Below are 19,802 nucleotides of genomic sequence, written 5' to 3'. Positions count from 1 at the left end.
GTGCTGGGCCGGGCTGAAGGGGACTTGAGCTGCCATTCCAGAGAGGCACTAGTCTATCAAGTGGCAGATGTTTTCCTAGGGTCTTGATCCAGTCTTCTAGCCCCCTGGAGCACAAAGGTGCAGGGCCCTGGGAATCAAGCCCTACCCCCAGGTTTAAGCCCCGCCCCTGCTCCTCTTAACCAATGACTTTTCAAATTAGCACGTACATCACTGCAAGTTTCGTTGTGACATTTCCACAGGTCTACAGCGCATCTTGATCAATATCTCCATCTGTCTACCCCATCACTGAGCCCTTCTTAATGAAATCTCAGGCTCCAGGGTTGTGGGTTTCATCTGTAATTCCAGCTACTCCGGAGACTGAAATCTAAGGATAGAGTTTGGAAGCCAGCTGAGGCAGGAAACGTAAGAGTTTCTTATGTCCCATTATCTTAACAGTAGAGCTCCATCCTTAAGCAGAAAAAACAGAGTTACAGGCCCTGAGTTCAAGCACCAGTATATATTAAAAAAATGTGGTCTAGGCTAGCGAAAATCATGATCCTATCTCAAAAATAACTATATCAAAAGTCAGTATACACTGTGGAAAATGAACTGTGTAACTTGCAGGCCGGCTGGGAGGGAGAAACTGAGGAAAAACAAAGAAAGGAGTGAAATGTATTCATTGCCTGACTTATGAAATAGTAACCCCTTTGTATAACACCTTAATAACTGAAAAAAATAACCACAAGCTGGGCACTGGTGCCTCATGCCTGTAATCCTAGCTACTCAGGAGGCTGAGATCTGATGATCATGGTTCAAAGTCAGCCTGGGCAGGAAAGTCTGTGAGGCTCCTATCTCCAATTATTCACCAGAAACCCAAAGTGGCACTGTGGCTCAAGTGGTAGAGCACTTGCCTTGAGCTGAAGATCTGAGGGACAGCACCCAGGCCCAGAGTTCAAGCCCACGAAGACCACCTCCGCAAAACAAAAAGTTTTTCCTAGGGGCAGGGAATGTGGCTCAGTTGTAAATTGCTTGCCTAGCATGCATGAGGCCCTAGGTTCGATTCCTTGGTACCACATAAGATTAATAAAAGAATCATAAAAAAAAAGTTTTTCCTAGAGTTACAAGGATTTTCCCTTATGTTTGTCTCTGGAAATATGTATTTCATCCTAGGGTTTGAACTGGACCTGAATGCTGTCCATGAGTTCCTTTTGTGCAAGGCTAACACTCTACACTTGAGCCACAGTGCCACCTCCAGCATTTACTATGATAAATTGGAGATAAGAGTCTTATCTCCAAAATCCAGGCTGTCTTTGAACTGCAATCCTCAGCTCTCAGCCTCCTCAGTGGCTAGGATTACAGGAGTGAGCTACCAGCACTCGATTATATTTTATTTTTAGTTTGCCTTTAATTCTGTGATCCATTTTAAGATCACTGATCCAATTGTGTAGGCTTGGTTACTGTTGTTGTTGATGATGATTAAGCAGATGTTTCGATGACGTGTTTATCTTGTCTTCTGAACTTCCTCTGTCCCTACTGCCACACAGCTGTGCATTTATTTCTAATTTACTAACTTCTAATGCATGAAGAGCAGGACAAAGATTTGCCTGCTAAGAAGAAAGGAAGGAGAATTTAGATTCAGAAAATTGTTGAATTTTTTAAACAAATATTCCTTGGGTGCCAGTGTCCAAAAAGAAATATGAAATATAGTCATTACCTGACTTACATAACTGTGACCCCACTGTACATCACCTTTATAATAATAAAACAATTTATAGGCACCATGGCTCATACCTGCAATCCTAGCTATTCAGGAGGCTAAGATCTCAGGATTGCAGTTTGAAGCAGCCTGGTCAGGAAAATCTGTGAGAACCTTATCTCTGATAAACTACTCAAAAAAAGCTAGAAGTGGAAGAGCGCTAGCCTTGAGCTTGAGCTGAGCCATAGTGCCCAGGCCCAGAGTTCAAGCCCCACAACCACCACCACCAACAACAAAAAATCCACTTCTAGACTCCTTATGGGGCTGAGACGGTGGCTCGGTGATAGAGTGCTTTGCCTTGCGTGCTTGAGGCCCTGGGTTCAATTCTTCAGCACCACATAAGCAGAAAATGCTATGGTTCAAGTGGTAGAGTGCCAGTCTTGAGCTGAAGAGCTCAAAGGACAGTGCCTAGACCCAGAGTTCGGGCCCTAAAACTGAACAACAACAACAAAAAAGCCAGAAGTGGCACTGTGGCTCAAGTGGTAGAATGCTCACCTTGAACAAAAGACACCTGGAGGAGACAGCACTCAGTACTTGTCTCGAAGCCTGAGGGCATATAAAAAAAAAAGCAAAAGAATAAAAAAGAATAATAATTTTTAAAATCCACGTATTTCAACCATTATGCTATTGTGGTCATGGGACAGAGATAGGACATTTGTCAAGAAATGCCCTCCAAACCAAGTCCTTGGAGAATTATTGAAAAATATTGGCTAGATGCTGGTGGCTCACACCTGTAATCCTAACTAATCAGGAGGTTGAGATCTGAGGATCGCAGTTCAAAGCCAGCTTAGGCAGAAAATAACTGAAAGACACTTTTTCACAATTAATCAGCAAACTACTGGAAGCAGAGCTGTGGATCAAGTGATAGAGCACCAGCCTTGAGAAAAAAGGCTCAGTAAGAGCACAAGGCCCCAAGTTAAAGGAGATGGAGGGAAGGAAGAAAGTTAGGAAGGAAGAAAGGTAGGGAGGAAGGAAGGAAGGATGGCAGGAAAGAAGGAAGGAAGGAAGGAAGGAAGGAAGGAAGGAAGGAAGGAAGGAAGGAAGGAAGGAAGGAAGGAAGGAAGGAAGGAAGGAAGGAAGGAAGGAAGGAAGGAAGGAAGGCTTATCAAATGTCTTCCTGAACAGAGAGCCAGGCAAGGTGGTGTGTGTCTGTAATCCCAGCAGTCAGAAGGCAGAGGCAAGAGAATTACATGTTCCAGGCCACCTGGAACTCCATAGCAAAACCCTGTTTCAAAGAACAGGAGAGGAAGCCAAGTCCTGGTGGCTCCCATCTATAATCCTTGCTACTCAGGAGACTGAGATCTGAGGATCAAAGTTCAAAGCCAGCCAAGGAAGAAAAGTCTGTGACACTCATTTCCAATTAACTAAAAAGCCAAAATGGAGCTCAAGTGGTAGAGTAACAGCCTTGAGTGAAAAAACTCAGGGACAGCACCCAGACTCTGTTCAAGCCCCAGGACAGGCATGAGTGTGCGCATGTACACATGCACGCACACATACACACACACACACACACACACACACACACACACACAACCACCACCACCACCACCACCTCCACCACCACCATGACCACCACCATCCAAGCCCCTTGCCAGGCAGACACTTCAGACAGCAAATTGAAGCTGCCATCACTAGTGCTTTCTCTGAAACCCACATTGCTAAGTGGCTGGGTTTATTTTCCAAAGATGGCTACAAAAATAGTTTCACCTATATACTTTTCCTTAGTTTGTTTTGATTTTGAAACAGTGTCCCACTATATAACCCAGACTGGCCTGGAACTTCTGATTCTCCTGATTGCCAGCACATACCACCATACTTGGCTTTGAATATTTTTTTTACCAAGACCCATATTAAGAAATGGTTAGGAAGGGCACACACCTGTAATCTTAGTTGCTCAGGAGGCTGAGATCTGAGGATCATGATTCAAAGCCACCCCAGGCAAGGAAAGTCCAAGAGACACTTATCTCCAATTAATCAGCAAAAAGCTAGAAGTGGCACTCTTGCCCAAGTGGTAGAGAATTTGCCTTGAGCTGAAGAGCTCAGGGACAGAGTCCAGGCCCAGAGTTCAAGCCCTATGACCACCACCAACAACAAAAACAAGTTTAGGCTAGGCAATGGTGGCTCCCACCTATAATCCTATTTACTCAGAAGACTAAGAATCTGAGGATTGTGGTTAGAAACCAGCCCAGGCAGGAAAATCTATGAGACTCTCATCTCCAATTAACCACTAGAAAACTGGAAGTGGAACTATGGTTGACAAAAAAGAAAGATGGATGTTTAGGCCAGGTGCTGCTGGCTCACACCTGTAATCCCAGTTACTTAGGAAGCTGAGGTCTGAGGATCAAGGTTCAAAACCAGCCCTGGCAGACAAATCTGAGATTCTTCTTCTTCTTCTTCTTCTTTTTTTGCTGGTCATGAGTCTTTCTTTCATGTATGTGTGTGCATGTGTGTGTGTGCTGGTAATAGGACTTGAACTAAGAGAATGAGTTTTTGCTTTGACTTTTCTGCTCAAGGCTGGCATAGCACAACTCAAGCCCGTGCTCTACTTCTGGCTTTTTGGTGATTAATTGGAGATAAAAGTCTCAAGGACTTTTCTGCCATGGCTAGCTTGGAGCTACGAGTCTTACTTCTTACCCTCCTGAGTAGCTCAGAAAACAGGCATGAGCCACAGGCACCCAGCTAGCTCCATGATATATTTATCTAGTTGGACAGTTTATGATGTTTCCAGGTTAGTTTTTGTTGTTTTATTTTTTTGCCTTTTAAAAAGGATCTGAAATAGCACAGTTGTAACTCAGTAATGAAAGTACATGCGATTCTTTCTATAGGGTGATTTCTTAGTGGTAGAATTTCTAGGTTAAAGGAGCAAATGCTTTTCTTAAACAAACAAACTTATTTTCTGCCAGGCACCACTATAATTCTAGCTACTCAGGAGGCTGAGATCTGAGGATCACAGTTTGAAGCCAGCCAAAGCAAGAATGTCTGTGACTCTTGTCCCCAATTAACCACCAGAAAACCCGGAGTGGCGCTGTGGCTCAAGTGGTAGAGTGCTAGCCTTGAACTGAAGAGCTGAGGGACAGCACCCAGGCCTAGAGTTCAAGCCCCATGACCGACAAAAAAATTAATAATTCTATACTCTTCAGAAACACACATATATACATATCACTTACAATTTCAAAAGTGTGTTCTCATACTCTCAGTCACTAGTTCATTCAATGCTCATGACTCCCCCAGAGGGAGGAGACCATTATGAATCCCAACTTTTCAGAGAGAGCAAAGAGGTTTCATTGAGTGAAGCCATTAACTTAGTGTGACACACACATCCAGCCAGTTTCTGAGCCTGCCTGCCCTTCATGTCACCTGTTCCACACTCCTCCATTCCACCACCTCATGTCCACTCCTCACTTCATAACATTCCTGTGATAGAGACCTTCTAGACCCTTCTAGATCCACAATGGATGGCTGATTTGCAACCCCCATGAATGGAGCCAGAAAGGTTTCTGTAAGAGCAAGTGGATCTTGGCCAATTTACTTTTGCAGGATGATGTTCAGGGGCTCCATTCAGCATGAAGTAGATAATTTCTGGGGCTCAGATGGTCCTAGCATTGCTTTCATGGAGCCCAGAGAATGCCCTTTGGTCAATAGATCCTTGTCAGTTCACTAGTATAAGTTAAAAATTCCACCATAAGATTTATTTACTGATTTATTTATTTTTCCCCAAAGAAGATCATTGTGATTCTGCTTAAAATGCAAACCTGCACAAAAGGGCACAGAGTCTGACCATTCGCTTACACACCTCGATCTCCTTCTAGCTGTCTTGGTTTCCTGATTGTCAATGTACTGAAGCCATAGTACCTGTCATACCTTACTGAAGGCAGTGCAGATGTAGCCCTCAGCAAGGTGCTCACAAGAGTCACTAAGTGATAAGTAAAACCAGGTCTTCTGGGTGCTTCTTGGTTGTGGCAGCTGCTGGGGAAAGGAGCTGTAGGAGGGTCAGGACCGAAGAAATAGCAGTGCACCTGGGAGGAGCAGCTCATGGGCCATGTGACATGGGATGTGGCCCTGGTGGGAGGTGGGGGTTGGTAGAGAGGATAAATGGATGGTAGGGAATTCCAAGTGCTGTTGTCCTGCTGTCTGGAAAACCCATATAGGTGACAGACCAAGGCTGCTTTCCTCTTTCCTTCTCATCTCAGCAGGTGGGGCCCACTCTGGGTGGCCAGGGGAGAGAGGGGAGGAGGAGGAGGAGGAGGAAGGCAATCAGGTTCTGGCTAAGGATGGGTTCACACTCTCCAGGAATTATAACATGGGCTCTAGAACAGCCTGATGCAGAATTTGGAGCAATGCGGCCAGGCAGGGCACATGGCTGTGGATGATAGCAGGCGTGGGTGTTTTATGTCTGTGATGGTACAGGTTTGCCAGTTTATATGACTTGCCTTTTAATGTTCTGCATCTCAGGCATTGTTTCTGCAGTGCTCGCTCTTTCTCTTTCTCTCTCTCCTTCTCCATCTCCCACTCCCCCCTCTCTCTGTCTCTCTTTCTCTCTCTCTCTCTGCTCCTAGTCATCTTCCCTTTGTTTCTGATCTTTGGAAATGCAGAGGCATCACATAGAAGGGCAGAAACAATGCAGTTCCTATGGCATGCACCACATGTCTGTACACACAGGTCACCACTGTGGCCCACGTCATCCTGCAGCTCAAGGATATCCACACACATAGGACCAAGGATCAGGCTTTGTTAAAGCATGAAGCAGGCAACTTGCAAGTCAGACTTTGCCCTTCACCCTTCTCTCCTCCAAAGATCTATTAAATGTGCAGACACAGACATATGCTTATGCTGGCAATGAGGCTTGAACTCTGGACCTCATGCACTTGCTTAGCTTGTTTTGCTCCAGACTAGTGCTTTACCCGCCATTCGACTGACCCCTCCAATTTTGACCTTTTTCTGGTTAATTGGCGAGAAATTTTCCATGGATTTGTGTGCCCTGGCTGGTTTTCAACCTTGATCCTCAAGTCTCAGCCTCTTGAGTGGCTAGGATTAGAGACATGAGCTATTAGCACTAATGTGAGAAAAAGTCTTTTCTATCAAAGGAGTTTTCTTCATTCCTGTTAATATTGAGAGATTTTCTTTTCTTTTTCCATTTTGTCCACTATGGGTCTTTTACTCTGAGCCTGGGCACTGTCTCTGAGCTTTTCAGCTCAAGGTGAGAGCTCTACCACTTGAGCCACAGCGCCACTTCTGGTTTTCTGGTGGTTTATTGGAGATAAAGAGTCTCATGTACTTTCCAGCCCAGGCTGGCTTTGAACTGTGATCCTCACATCTCAGCCTCCTGAGTAGCTAGGATTACAGGTGTGAGCCACCAGTGCCTGGTGAGAATTGTTTTTCTGAAGGGTTCCTGCTTTGGCCAGGTGGCTTGGCCCTTGTTAAGTACACTTTACTTACAAACTTCCTTTTCCTGAGCACCTGAGAAGCTCCTTGAATTTTAATTACATCTGCATCCCTTTCCACATTGTGAGCCTGAGCTCAGCCAATGGGAGCAGAGGGGTGGTGCCTGCTGGATGAGGGACAGAAAGGGAACAGCCAGCCTGCCTGCTCTGTGTGGTTGCTTGCCAACTTTTTGACTGATGGTGCATTCTTCTGTAGGAATAAACTTAGCTTTGGTGAGTTCCTTTTGAGATACCCAGGAACTAAAAATCCACTTTACTGTCCAGATTCTTAACCTACACAACCTGGAAGTCTGCATGTACACAGAAGAGGTAGGGCTTGCTGCCTGTCCTGAGCAGAGCAGGGTTGCTCTATAACTGACCATAATGCACTTGTACTGAGACAGGAGACAGCATGGGCTAGACTAGAATCTCCATCAGCTCTGTGACCTTGTCTCTATCTCCTGGCTGTTCATTTGCCCATTCAAATAATGGAGTTCATGCTTAGCAATCTCTATATTCTTCTCCAGTCCCGTTGGCCTTGTCCTCTTGCTTTTCCCAGGCTCCTTCTTCTCTCCTATATATTTAAGACATTTTTAAAATTTGTTTATACCTGGTGCCAGTTATGGGACTTGAACTCAGGACCTGGGCACCATCGTTTATCTTTTACTCATAAAGCTGGTGCTCTACCACTTGAGCCACAGCCTCACTTCTGGTCTTTTTTTTACTCATTAATTGGAGATAAGAATTGCACAGTCTTTTCTGTCCAGACTGGCTTTGGATAGCAAGCCTCAGGTCTCAGCTTCTTGAGTAGCTAGGATAACATATATGAGATATTAGTGCCCAGCAATCAATTATATCTCTAAATGAAGTGAAACATACATAAAATATTAATTTCAATGTTGGACAATAAAGTGCTATAACGAATCCTCCATCTTAGACTGTCTCTTTGTCAAGCATATAACTTTCTACTCTGTCAAGTCCCTTAAAAATGGCAGCCCTTATGGCCAAATGGTTCCTAACAGGTGAGAGCCCCCTCCCCCCACACCAGGGAGGGATTCGAGGGAGACACATATTTTGTAAGACAGACATTCAGACAATGGCACTCATTCATGCCCCTAAACTCATGTCTTTTCTACTTGCAAAACACATTAACTCACCTGGCACCAGTGGCTCACACTTGTAATCCTAGCTGCTCAGAATGAGATCTGAGGTTCATGGTTCAAAGCCAGCCCAGGCAGGAAAGTCCATGAGACTCTTATCTCCAATTAACCACCAGAAAACCAGAAGTGGTGCTGTGGTTTAAGTGATAAAGTGCTTACCTTGAGCTGAAGAGCTGAGGGACAGTGTCTGGACCTAGAGTTCATGTCCCATGACCAAAAAAACCCCAAGAAAACAAAATAGACACATTAACTTCATCCTAGTATTCCCCATCCCTCCATCCACAAAAAAGTAAACTTCGTCACTTATTCCAGCATTAACTTTAAAGTCTAAAATCCCCAGTATGACCTAAATCAAATATAGACCAGCTTTAAATCACGCTTCCTTCTGAGTTTGTACGCCAGTGTAACCCAATGTATAGTTCTAAAACACTACGGTGGATTGGCATAGAATGGACATCCCCATTTCTAGAGGGCTACATAGAACAAAAGAAAGGAATAGCCATTAAGTCTCCCAAATCCAAAAGAGTAAGCAACATTAAATCTCAAGGATGGAGATGGGTCATCTTAATGAAATTCCATTTCGTGGACACTTAAGGCCTCAGGAAGACTTTCCTAGGTGATGCTCAAGTTTCTGCTCATGCTGAAATTTCATGCCTATGATTTCTTTAGGTTGGGGCTGTACATTGTAGCTTTGTGCTTGTGTGTATGTGTGTGTGTGTGTGTGTGTGTGTGTGTGTGTGTGTGTGTGTGTGTGTGAGTGTGTGTGTGTAGCCTGGTCTTCAATCAGTCCTCTCAGTCCTCTCAATATTGTCCTAGCAGAGATCTTGATAAGACTCCATTGTCACAGCCTGCTCTCTATAGTAGCTCTTGGATAAAGCGCTTGCCTTGAGCTGAAGAGCTGAGGGACAGTGTCTGGACCTAGAGTTCAAGCCCCATGACCAAAAACCCCCCCAAGAAACAAAATAGACACATTAACTTCATCCTAGTATTCCCCATCGCTGCACCCACAAAAATGTAAACTTTGCCACTTATTACAGCATCAACTTTGTCTAAAATCCCCAGTATGACCTAAGTCACATACAGACCAGCTTTAAATCACGCTTCCTTCTGAGGCTGTAGGCCAGCAGAACCTAATGTATAGTTTTAAATACAATGGCAGACTGACATAGAATGAACATCCTCGGGCTGGGAAGGTGGCTTAGTGGTAGAGCGCTTGCCTTGCATGCCTGAGGTCCTGGATTTGATACCTCAGCACCACCTAAGCAAAAAGAAAAAAACCCAGAAGTTGCACTGTGGCTCAAGTGGTAGAGCACTAGCCTTGAGCTGAAGAGCTGAGGGACAGAACACAAGTCCAGAGTTCAGGCCCCATGACTGGACCCCCCCAAAAAAAAATGCACATCCTCATTTCTAGAGGACTACATAGAACAGAAGAAAGGAATAGCCATTAAGTCTCCAAAATCCAACAGAGTAAGCAACATTAAATCTCAAGGCTGGAGATGGGTCATCTTAATGAGATTCCATTTTGTGGACACTCAAGGCCTCAGGAAGACTTTCCTAGGTGATACTCAAGGTTCCGCTCATGCTGAAATTTCATGCCTATGACTTCTTTAGGCTGAGGATGTACATTGTAGCTCTGTGCTTGTGTGTGTGTGTATGTGTGTGTGTGTGTGTGTGTGTGTGTGTGTGTGTGTGTGTGTGTGTGTGTGTGTGTGTGTGTGTGTGTGTGTGTGGAGCCTGGTCTTCCATCAGTCCTCTCAATATTGTCCTAGCAGAGATCTTGATAAGACTCCAGTGTCAACAGCTTGCTCTCTATAGCAGCTCTGTCCCTGAAGTAGGACCCTGACTGGTCTTCAAGGCTTTTGCAAGCATCCTTTGAAATCTGGCCGGAGGAAGCCATGCCCCCATAGCTCCCACCTTCAGATTGCCTGTGGAATTCACTGTATGTGGACAGTACACAAACAAGGCTTGCATTGTGGTGGCCTGAGGCACATCTTGGCCCTCAGAGCCACAGCTGGGGGGTGTGGCAGAGGAGTGCTGCGGCAGAATGTAGGGATCAGAAATTAGAACGATTCTGGGCAAGGATCCCCGTAGGTCCCACAGGTACTCTGGACCTGTGAGGGGATGGGTAACCCTAGAAATCTCTGAAATGCCTTCTAGAAGCTTCTTTCTATCCTTTGCTAATCTCCATATGATTACTTGGTCACAACTTTGCTTTTCTGTCCTCAGCACACTTTGTTTATGTGTGTGTATGTGTGTGTGTGTATGTGCACACTTGTATGCATGCATGTGTGCATGCTGGTCTTGGGGTTTGAACTCAAGACTTTGTGCTCTCACTTAGCTATTTTGCTCAAGGCTGGTGCTCTGCAACTGGAGCCACACCTCCATTTTTGGCTCTTTGCATGGGTACTAGGACTTGAACTGAGGACTTTTAGCTCTTGCTTAGCTTTTTGCTCAGGGCTGGTGCTCTAACACTTGGGCCACATCTCCATTTCTGGCTTTGCTTTTTGGCTGGTTAGATGAAGATAAAAGTCTCATTTGTTGTATACCCAGTTGTATACCCAGTCTTGCTTTGAACCATGATCATCATATCTCAGGCTCCCTGAGTAGCTAGGATTACAGGTATGAGCCACTAGTGAACCGTGATCCTCAGACCTCAGCCTCCCTGAGTAACTAGGATTACAGGTATGAGCCACTAGTGCTCAGCTTGAACATGCTATTTTGACTCTTTACATGGACAGTCTCAGAACTTTCCAGATCTTTCCATGCTCAGTCCCTCCTGAGTGTAAATTCTGGGCTTCAGATCATTTGATAATTTGTCTCTTCTTGCATTTTACAAGAAGCTGTTCAGAGAAGCCTCATAGGTTCCCGAACCTTTGCAGCCTGGAGAGATTTCTCCTGCTTAATTCCAGAGCATCAGCCCACACATTCTGCCTTCTATAGCATCTAAGGAGAGGGACAGAATTCACCCAGCATCTTTGCAAGGTCACAGCAAGGCTGGCCTTTCCTCTTGTTTCTTTCTCACACTTTGCTCAGCATGTCTAACTGAGGCTCCATTTCAGCTGATTCTAAGTCCTGACTGCAACTGCTGAGAACACAGTTGTTTTCCCTCCCTACCATTTTATCCTCACAAAACCTATTGCCTAATGCTTCCTTTACAAAAAAGCAAGACTCCTCATGGCATTCATCTCTAAACCCTTCTTGCTTGGGCCCTGTATCAAGCTCCAAACCCACTTCCACATTGTTAGATATTTAGGAGAGCCACCACAGTGTACCACATGGCTCTGGGACCCATCTTTGTCATCTTAGTCCATTGGTATGACTATAACAAAATACCAGAGGCTAGACACTTTATTAACAAGAGAAACTTGTGTTCTATTGCCTTGAAAATGGAGACAAGTTCATGGCCCAGCTGTCAAAGGCTCAATTGTCAGATGATGCTACAGTTGGCTTCCAACATGGTGCTTGGAACACAGCATCTTTGGATGGGGACAGACACTTGCTGAACATGGACACCAGCAGTCAGACTCCCCTTAGATTCCTTTCTGATAGCATTAATCTCTCCACAAGATCAGAGCCCTCCTGGCCTAAACACCTCCCCAAGTCACCACATTCTAACACTGAGAGGATGGGGATTAAGTGTTCAACTGTGAACTCGTGTGTGTGTGTGTGTGTGTGTGTGTGTGTGTGTGCGCGCGCGCACGCTCAGATCACAGTGATCTCACTTTCCGCACCTCTGATATAAAACATTCTGCGTGCTAAACAGGTATATTAAGGAGTTCCATGTGAAATCATATGAGCAACAGGAAACATGCCAGGAACTTTAGATAGAGGGAGAAGAGATGATGGCTAGGATTTTTTTTGGCAGTCATGGGGCCTGAACTCTGGGCTTGGGCGCTGTCCTTGTACTTTTCAGCTCAAGGCTAGCGCTCTACCACTTGAGCCACAGCACCACTTCCTGTTTCTCTAGTAGTTTATTGGAGACAAGAGTCTCACAGACTTTCCAGCCTGGGCTGGTTTTGAATCGTGATCCTCAGATCTCAGCCTCCTGAGTAGCTAGGGTTACAGAAGTGAGCCACAAGCGACCACTTTTTCTAGGATTTTTATCCCTTTCTCCTGAATAGAATTAAAGACACTGTGAACAAAAGTGTCAGTTTGTCCTCTGTATCTTGGTATTATTTCCAGGCCACCATTGTGATTTCTGAGTACTAGGATAAAAAGATTCATGAAGACAGCTTTCCAAATATATAGCATGGAGCTATATTTGGTGATGCCCATTCAAACAGCATAAGCTTGTTTATGAATTCTAATTTGTATTTCACTCAGGAATCACATGGAATTAGACACCAGACTAAGGTGAGCTATATGGAAATGAAATGGACAGAACTCGAGACTTCAAAATTCTGTTGGTCAGCCAGGCCCTGGGGGCTTATGCTTGTAATTCTAGCTACTGAGAAGTCTGAGATCTGAGGATTACAGTTCAAAGCCAGCCCTGGTAAGAAAGTCAATGAGACTCATGAACCACCACAAAACTGGAAGTGGTGCTGTGGCACAAAGTGGTGGAGTGCTAGCCTTGAGCAAAAAGAGCTAAGAGACAGCATCCAGTCCCTCAGTTCAAGGTCCACAATAGACCAAAAAGAAAACAAGACCAAGGATACTAGCCAGGCCCCAGGATACTAGTTCAAGCCCCAGGACAAGCACAAAATAATAATAAAAATAGATGCAATCATGGTTCTAACGTCTGAATTAGCTCTTACTTGTTGGAATTCTCTTTATGAAGGGATCGAGCTATTAGGGGATACTGAGAGGAGGTGAGGAGTACAGAAGTCAGGCTATTCTCAACGTTTTTGTGTGACCCAACACTCAGTTCCATAACCTTGATGGCTGAGCTGTGGGGTGAGTTTTATAGTCCTTTGCCTTCCCTCTCAGGGGTGCAGAGCATTCATTGAGTTCTTCAGGTAATAATGGTAGGGTAGTGTGCATGCTCTTAGGAGGTCTCCTCATCTCTATAATCATGTGAAGTAGAAATGGTGTTTCCACAGCCCTGCAAAACCACTTCCACCAGCACATTGACCCTATGGTAAGGTAAACGTATGGGAAGTAAAAACACACAGGCTGAGTCTGAAGCAGTGAGACAGAGGGCCTGCACCTTTCACAGCTCCTCAATGGTGGAAATCTGCAGCTGGTGCCTTACCATTTGAGCCAATGCTCCACTTTCAGATATATATATATATATATATATATATATATATATATATATATGCTATGTATATATACAGATATATCTTCAAATATATATTATGAAACTTTTTTATTTAATATGTTTTGTAAAGATACTGTACAGAGGGTTACAGTTACATGAGTAAGGTAATGAGTACATTTCCCATGGAAGCATTGTTATCTCCTCCTCTGTTTTTCCCATACCATCCCTTCCCTCCCTACCTCCCCACTCCTCCCTCCCCACTCTCCACCAGAAGTTGTAAACTTCATCTTCAACAAATTTCTTGTACATCTCATTGTTACAATGTGTCAACCTGTATCTTTCTTTCAGCATTTTGTTATTTCTCTTCCCTTCCCCAAATTAGAAAATTGTATATACAAGATGCAGGGCACTACAATCAGAGAACCAGGGGTTATACCATGGGGAAAGAACAGACAAAAGAAACAAAAAAATCACATAGTACATTATACATACATTAAAATAACAGCAAGAAAGATAAAACCTCTTGTTTCCCTATCTTGGGGTGGGGGGAGTTCATTTCACTTAGCATCATCTTATATGGTCATATGACAAGCTTTTTTTTGAGGGGGGGTCCGGTCGTAGGGCTTGAACTCTGGGCCTGGGCGCTGTCCCTCAGCTCTTCAGCTCAAGGCGAACGCTCTACCACTTGAGCTGCAGCGCCACTTCTGGCTTTTTTCCTTTTGCTTATGTGGTGCTGAGGAATCGAACCCAGGGCCTCAGGCATGCAAGGCAAGCGCTCTACCACTAAGCCACCTTCCCAGCCCCAACAGGCGTTTTTTTTAACCTGGGCTTTGAACTATGATCATCAGATCTCAGCTCAGATTAAAGGTGTGATCCACCCATGCTTGGCTTTGCTCAGAATTTTTATCCCAAGGGTCTTCTGCCAGCTCTCATTTGGCTAGGGGAGGAAGAGACACCAGTGGGAAAAGGAAATGTGAGCTTTTGGTGGAGGGGGCTAGTGGAAGCTCAGTAGAACTTTCTGGAAGATGGAGTTCTGTATCTCCATCAGGGCTTCAATGCTTTGGACTTCCAGTATCCACAATCACTTTTTTTTGTGCTATAAGTGGGGCTTGAACTCAGGGCCTGGATGTTGATCTTTAGGATAGCACTCTACTACATGAGCCATAGCTCCACTCCCATCATTTTGGTGTAAATTGCAGATAAGAGTCTCATAGATATTCTTCCCTAGGCTAGCTTTGAACCTTGAGCCTCAGATCTCAGTTTACTGAGTAGCTTGGATTACAGGCCTGAGCCACCAGTGCCCAGCTTACAATGACTTTTTAGCAAGAGGTAGGTAGGTAGGCAGCCTGTAGGTAGATGACTTGTTAGATGGGTTTGATTTAGTACCAGCAAATTGTTCCTGGAACTTAAGCTTGGAGCTTGGGTGCTGTCCCTGAGTTTTTGTGCTCAGGGATTCTGCTCTATCACTTGAGCCTCAAGTCCACTTCTAGCCTTTTGGTTAATTGGAGATGAGAGTCTCATGAGTTTTCAGGATGGTTTTGAATCATGATCCTCAGATCTCAGCCTCCTGAGTAGCTAGGATTACAGGCATGAGCAACTGGTGCCTGACTATAAAATGAGCTATTTTCACATACAATTCATATGTGTTTCTGGCTCCTCTGGGACACCAGTTTTTTTGATAACATTAGTCTTTTTTTGCCAGTCTTGGGGCTTGAACTTAGGACACTGTCCATGAGCTTCTTTTGATCAAGCATGCTATCACTTGAGCCATGGCACCACTTCCAGCTTTTTCTATTTATGTGGTACTGAGGAATTGAACCCAGGACTTCATGCATGATAGGGAAGCACTCTACCATTAAGTCACATTTCCAGACAATATTGATCCTTATACGTCTTCAGTAGTATACTATGAGAAATTGGTTTGTGTGTGTGTGTGTGTGTGTGCGTGTGTGTGTGTGTGTGTGTGCATGCATGCATGTGTGTGCATATGTGTGTATACATATGAATGAGTATACACCTTGCTTTGCACTTGCCCAGAGCTCTCTAGTTCCAGACCTCTTGACCTGTCTAGCCATTTTAATACTTGATGGCCCAATCATTTATGACACCTGATCCAGGCAATCATTTTACCTTACAAGTAAGTACATGAGGCCCAGATAAGGTGTGTGAATTTATCAGAGTCACACAGCCTCCACCACAGACAGAGTAGGCATTGTTTACATAATATGAAGTTGCCCTGTGGCTCAAGTGGTAGAGTGCCAACTTTGAGTGAAGGAAACAAAAAAGCCAAGATCAAGTGCAAGGTCCTGAGTTCAAATCCTAGTACTGGCACAAAAAACAAGGCTTTCTCTGAATCTCTATGTCATGGCGTCTCATTTACCTCAGAGATGATCGTTGTTAAGATTCCTGAGTGCTTACTTCAACATTTTATTTGCAGGAATCTAATAAATTCTTTCTCCCCCAGTATTTTAACACAACAGTAATTAGGCCACTCATGGTGTGTGTAGACTTCCTCCATTTTTGCTGAACATTTTTGCTTTCATTTCAGCACACAGGACTCTTTTATTTATCTCTTTTTTTGGCCGGTTGTGGGGCTTGAACTCTGGGCCTGAACACTGTCCCTCAGCATTTCAGCTCACGACAAGTGCTCTACCACTTGAACCACAGTGCCACTTCTGGTTTTCTGGTGGTTTATGGAATATAAGAATCTCATGGACTTTCCTGCCTAGGCTGGCTCTACGACCCTCAGATCTCAGCTTCCTGAGTAGCTAGGATTACAGATGTGAGGCACTGGCTCCTGGCTTTATTTATCTTTGATGACTGCTTATGACAGATGAACTTTAGGCTATTACTCAGGACAAACAAAGTTAATCCACCAAAAAGCACAGACAAGAAACATCTTAGACTTTGTGGATCCTAGGATCTCTGTACCCACTCTTCTTCCTTCCTCTTCTTTTGAACGCTGCTTTAACAATGCAAGGGTTATCACTAGCTCACACCAACAGTCTGATGCGGCTACTACCTCTGGTCTCGAATCACAGCTCATTTACTCAGGCCTAAGGTAGAAAAAACAAAATGTATCTACCAGACACTTTGGGGACACATTTCAAGCAAAATCGTGACCAGTCTTGCCTCAACCTTTGCATCTCTGAGTAAGAGAAGAAATCATGTGGAGACAGTGATTCACAGACTCCGGGGCTACTCAGTGGGTACAGCAGAGCTGCTGGAAGCTCTTCAGTCATTCCTTCAGAGAGCTCTGTCCATTGTGCTGAAGATTTGTCCCCTGCTAGAGGCTTATGTGGAACTTGTCTTGGAATACAGAATTGGAAAGACTCACCTTTTTCTCAATTTGAGAGGGAGGCTCAGAGCATAGCCACACCCCTCCCCCCAATGCTGCTTTATCTCTTTCCTCCTTTTTTTTGGGTCCCATTTCTGTTGTTCACAGTGTTTGGTGATAGCCAAGCTGCCCAAACTTTTAGGGCCAGTGAGTGAATCCATGTGGTCAGGAGGGGAAAGGAGTTGTTTCATCACTTTGGAGGCTTCTGGCTACCATGAACAGAACCCCCTGGCACAAATGAATTTAAATAAACAACATATACCACATCAGATATATACCATGTGCAGGTACAGAAGGAGGGATGTGTCAAGGTAAGATGCAGAGAGTAGCTGGGTGGGGATGCATCATGGTTTATTTTGGCATATCTATTCAACATATTAAGTCCATCTTTGGGAATAAGATGGGTGGCCTTGCTCTAGGAGACATTGCCTGCCGCTGCTTCACAGAGACGGAAAACTTCTCCCCTCCACCTTTACACCCTTGACATGCCATGCATTCCCTCATTGGCCAGAAATTGGTCACCTGGCCAATTGCTGAGCCAATCATTGATAAGAGGGATTTAGAAAACCAGCCCTGGCTGAGAAAAATTCTCTGGGGTTGAACAGATAGCTGTTTGGGCTGCCACTTTTTAAAAATTCAGTGTATTTTTGTTTGTCAAGCAGATCACATATGGAACACTGGCAGAGAGTTAAGTGGGAAGAACTTTTCTTCTTCAGGGGAGAGATAGGGAGAGTTCTTTCTCTGCAAATCCCTTATCTGAGCAAACCTAGGTCCTGGGGATTAATGGACTTGGAGGAAGGCATTAGAGTGACAGGGAGGAAGAGGAAGAGGTGAAGCTACAGAGTGAAGCCCGCCTCCTACTTCCTTTTCCATCTTTCTTTGCTTTTTCTTTTTCTAAAATTTCTGTTCTCTGCAGAGACACAAGCATCCAGAATAGAAGCTCCCAATAGGTTTATCTACTCATTTATCCTTCTCTGGGAACATTTGCTTTGTTAGCATTGAAAAGATTTATTCACCCCACCTTTGTTTTCACCCTTGTGGGCTTTCTGCTTATTATTGGTTGTTTTTTTGTTTGTTTTCTTGCTTTTTCTTTTTGTACCAGTCCTGGACATTGTCCCTGAATTATTTTTTGCTCAAGCCTGTACTCTACCACTTGAGTCACATCTCCACATCTGGTGGTTTCTTTTGTTTAATTTTTTTTGGAGGGTCTGGTCGTGGGGCCTGAACTCTGGGCCTGGGTGATGTACCTCAGCTCAAAGCTAGCGCTCTACCACTTGAGCCACAGCCCCACTTTCTGGCTTTTTTCTTTTTGCTTATGTTGTGCTTAGGAATTGAACCCAAGGCCTCAGGCATTCAAGGCAAGCACTCTACCACTGAGCCACCTTCCCAGCCCTGGTGGATTCTTTTGGTAGTTAATTAAAAAGAAGGGTCTCATAGGCTGCCCTACCCAAGCTGTTTTTGAACTGTGATCCTCAGATCTCAGCCTACTGAGTAATTAGAATGACAGAGGTGAGCCACAGGCACCTGGCTCTGCTGATTTTATGTTAAGCTTAAAATGGAAAAGCTTCTCTTTGAAATCTTTGCTTATGTATATCAAATGTCACTGGAGAGTTGGAACCAATTTACCAAGTGTTTATATCATTTCATTCATCCCCTAATGCATTCATTCTTTCATAATCCTGTAATATCATAAGCACAAGTCCAATGCTGGCCCTTCTTTCTTGCCATAGGTGGGATTTGGGTATGCCCTTTGAGGCCAGACTCCCAGGAGAGTCAAATGAAGAAATACCAAGGACTGAGGCAAGTACTGAGAAATATAGTCCCCAAATTCCTTCCATGGAATTTTGCTCCAGGATCCATGCTGCCTGAATCCTGGAATAGGTCACCTGCCTAATCTTGTTTCACAGACAAAGATGGCACAGGTCAGCTGATGCTTTCTGTTGATCTCTCCTCCACATCTTCAGGAAGGAGACCACATGATTACATGACCAGAAGATCATGTGATCATGTGACCACACGTCTCTTTCGCTGCTCCAAAGATGGAAGACACGTGGGATGGGGAACCACATTGGTTTCTGCATCAGGCTGACTTATTCCTTCTGTCTCGACTCCTGTTCTTCAGTTTTCTGGTCTACTTAAGGGGAACAAAGATAATGTTTAACTCACTTGGTGATTGCAAAGATATCTCATGGGAAGTCTCTCGTCTAGGCCCTGCCTCTAACAGTGCTCAATACAGTGTATTCATTTAACTACCTCAAAGTGTATTTTAGTCCCAAACAGTACTATTTTCATAAGCAGAGAAGCATGATCATATGCTTTTGCTGTTTAGAAAGAGGTCATCAGCAAAAGGTTGTTGCTCAGACTGGGTTTCTGTCCTGCCTGGGGGCTGAAGTTGTTTGGTCACCCCATGCCTGTCGCTCCCTCAACGTGTTAGAATTGAGCTGCATGTATCACTTTGAACTATGATTACTGCCAGTAAACACTGGGCAGAAGACTGCATTGGAAATGATTCTTGATGAGTTCAGCGGGACAGAAAATACACAAATGCAGAACATAGGCAACTAGAGTAGGAGCCTTGACCATTGCCAAATGTAGAGTAGAAAAGAGATCAAGGAGAAAATTCCATGATTATTTCATCCACAGAAATACCAACTGGTTGTGGAAGTTTGGGTACATGGGTATCTCTGCCGTTGCTTGTGTTTATGTGTGTGTGTGTGTGTGTGTGTGTGTGTGTGTGTGTGTGTGTGTGTGTGTTTAAAAGAGACAATATTATGATGAAATTATATTGTGCTATAGATCCCCCAGATTGTTACCCACCGATGGTTTTGCTTGACTCACAGAAGATTTTAGACTTTCAAATTAGTTTGTCAGGTCTAGTGCCTCTGGTTCACACATGTCATCCCAGCTACTCAAGAGGCTGAGATCTGAGGATCAAGGTTCAAAGCCAGCC

The sequence above is a fragment of the Dipodomys merriami genome, unplaced genomic scaffold (genome assembly GCF_024711535.1).
Source record: "Dipodomys merriami isolate MVZ:Mamm:240054 unplaced genomic scaffold, mDipMer1.0.p SCAF_165, whole genome shotgun sequence".
Lineage (NCBI taxonomy): Eukaryota > Metazoa > Chordata > Mammalia > Rodentia > Heteromyidae > Dipodomys > Dipodomys merriami.
Note: the sequence above shows the minus strand (reverse complement) of the source record.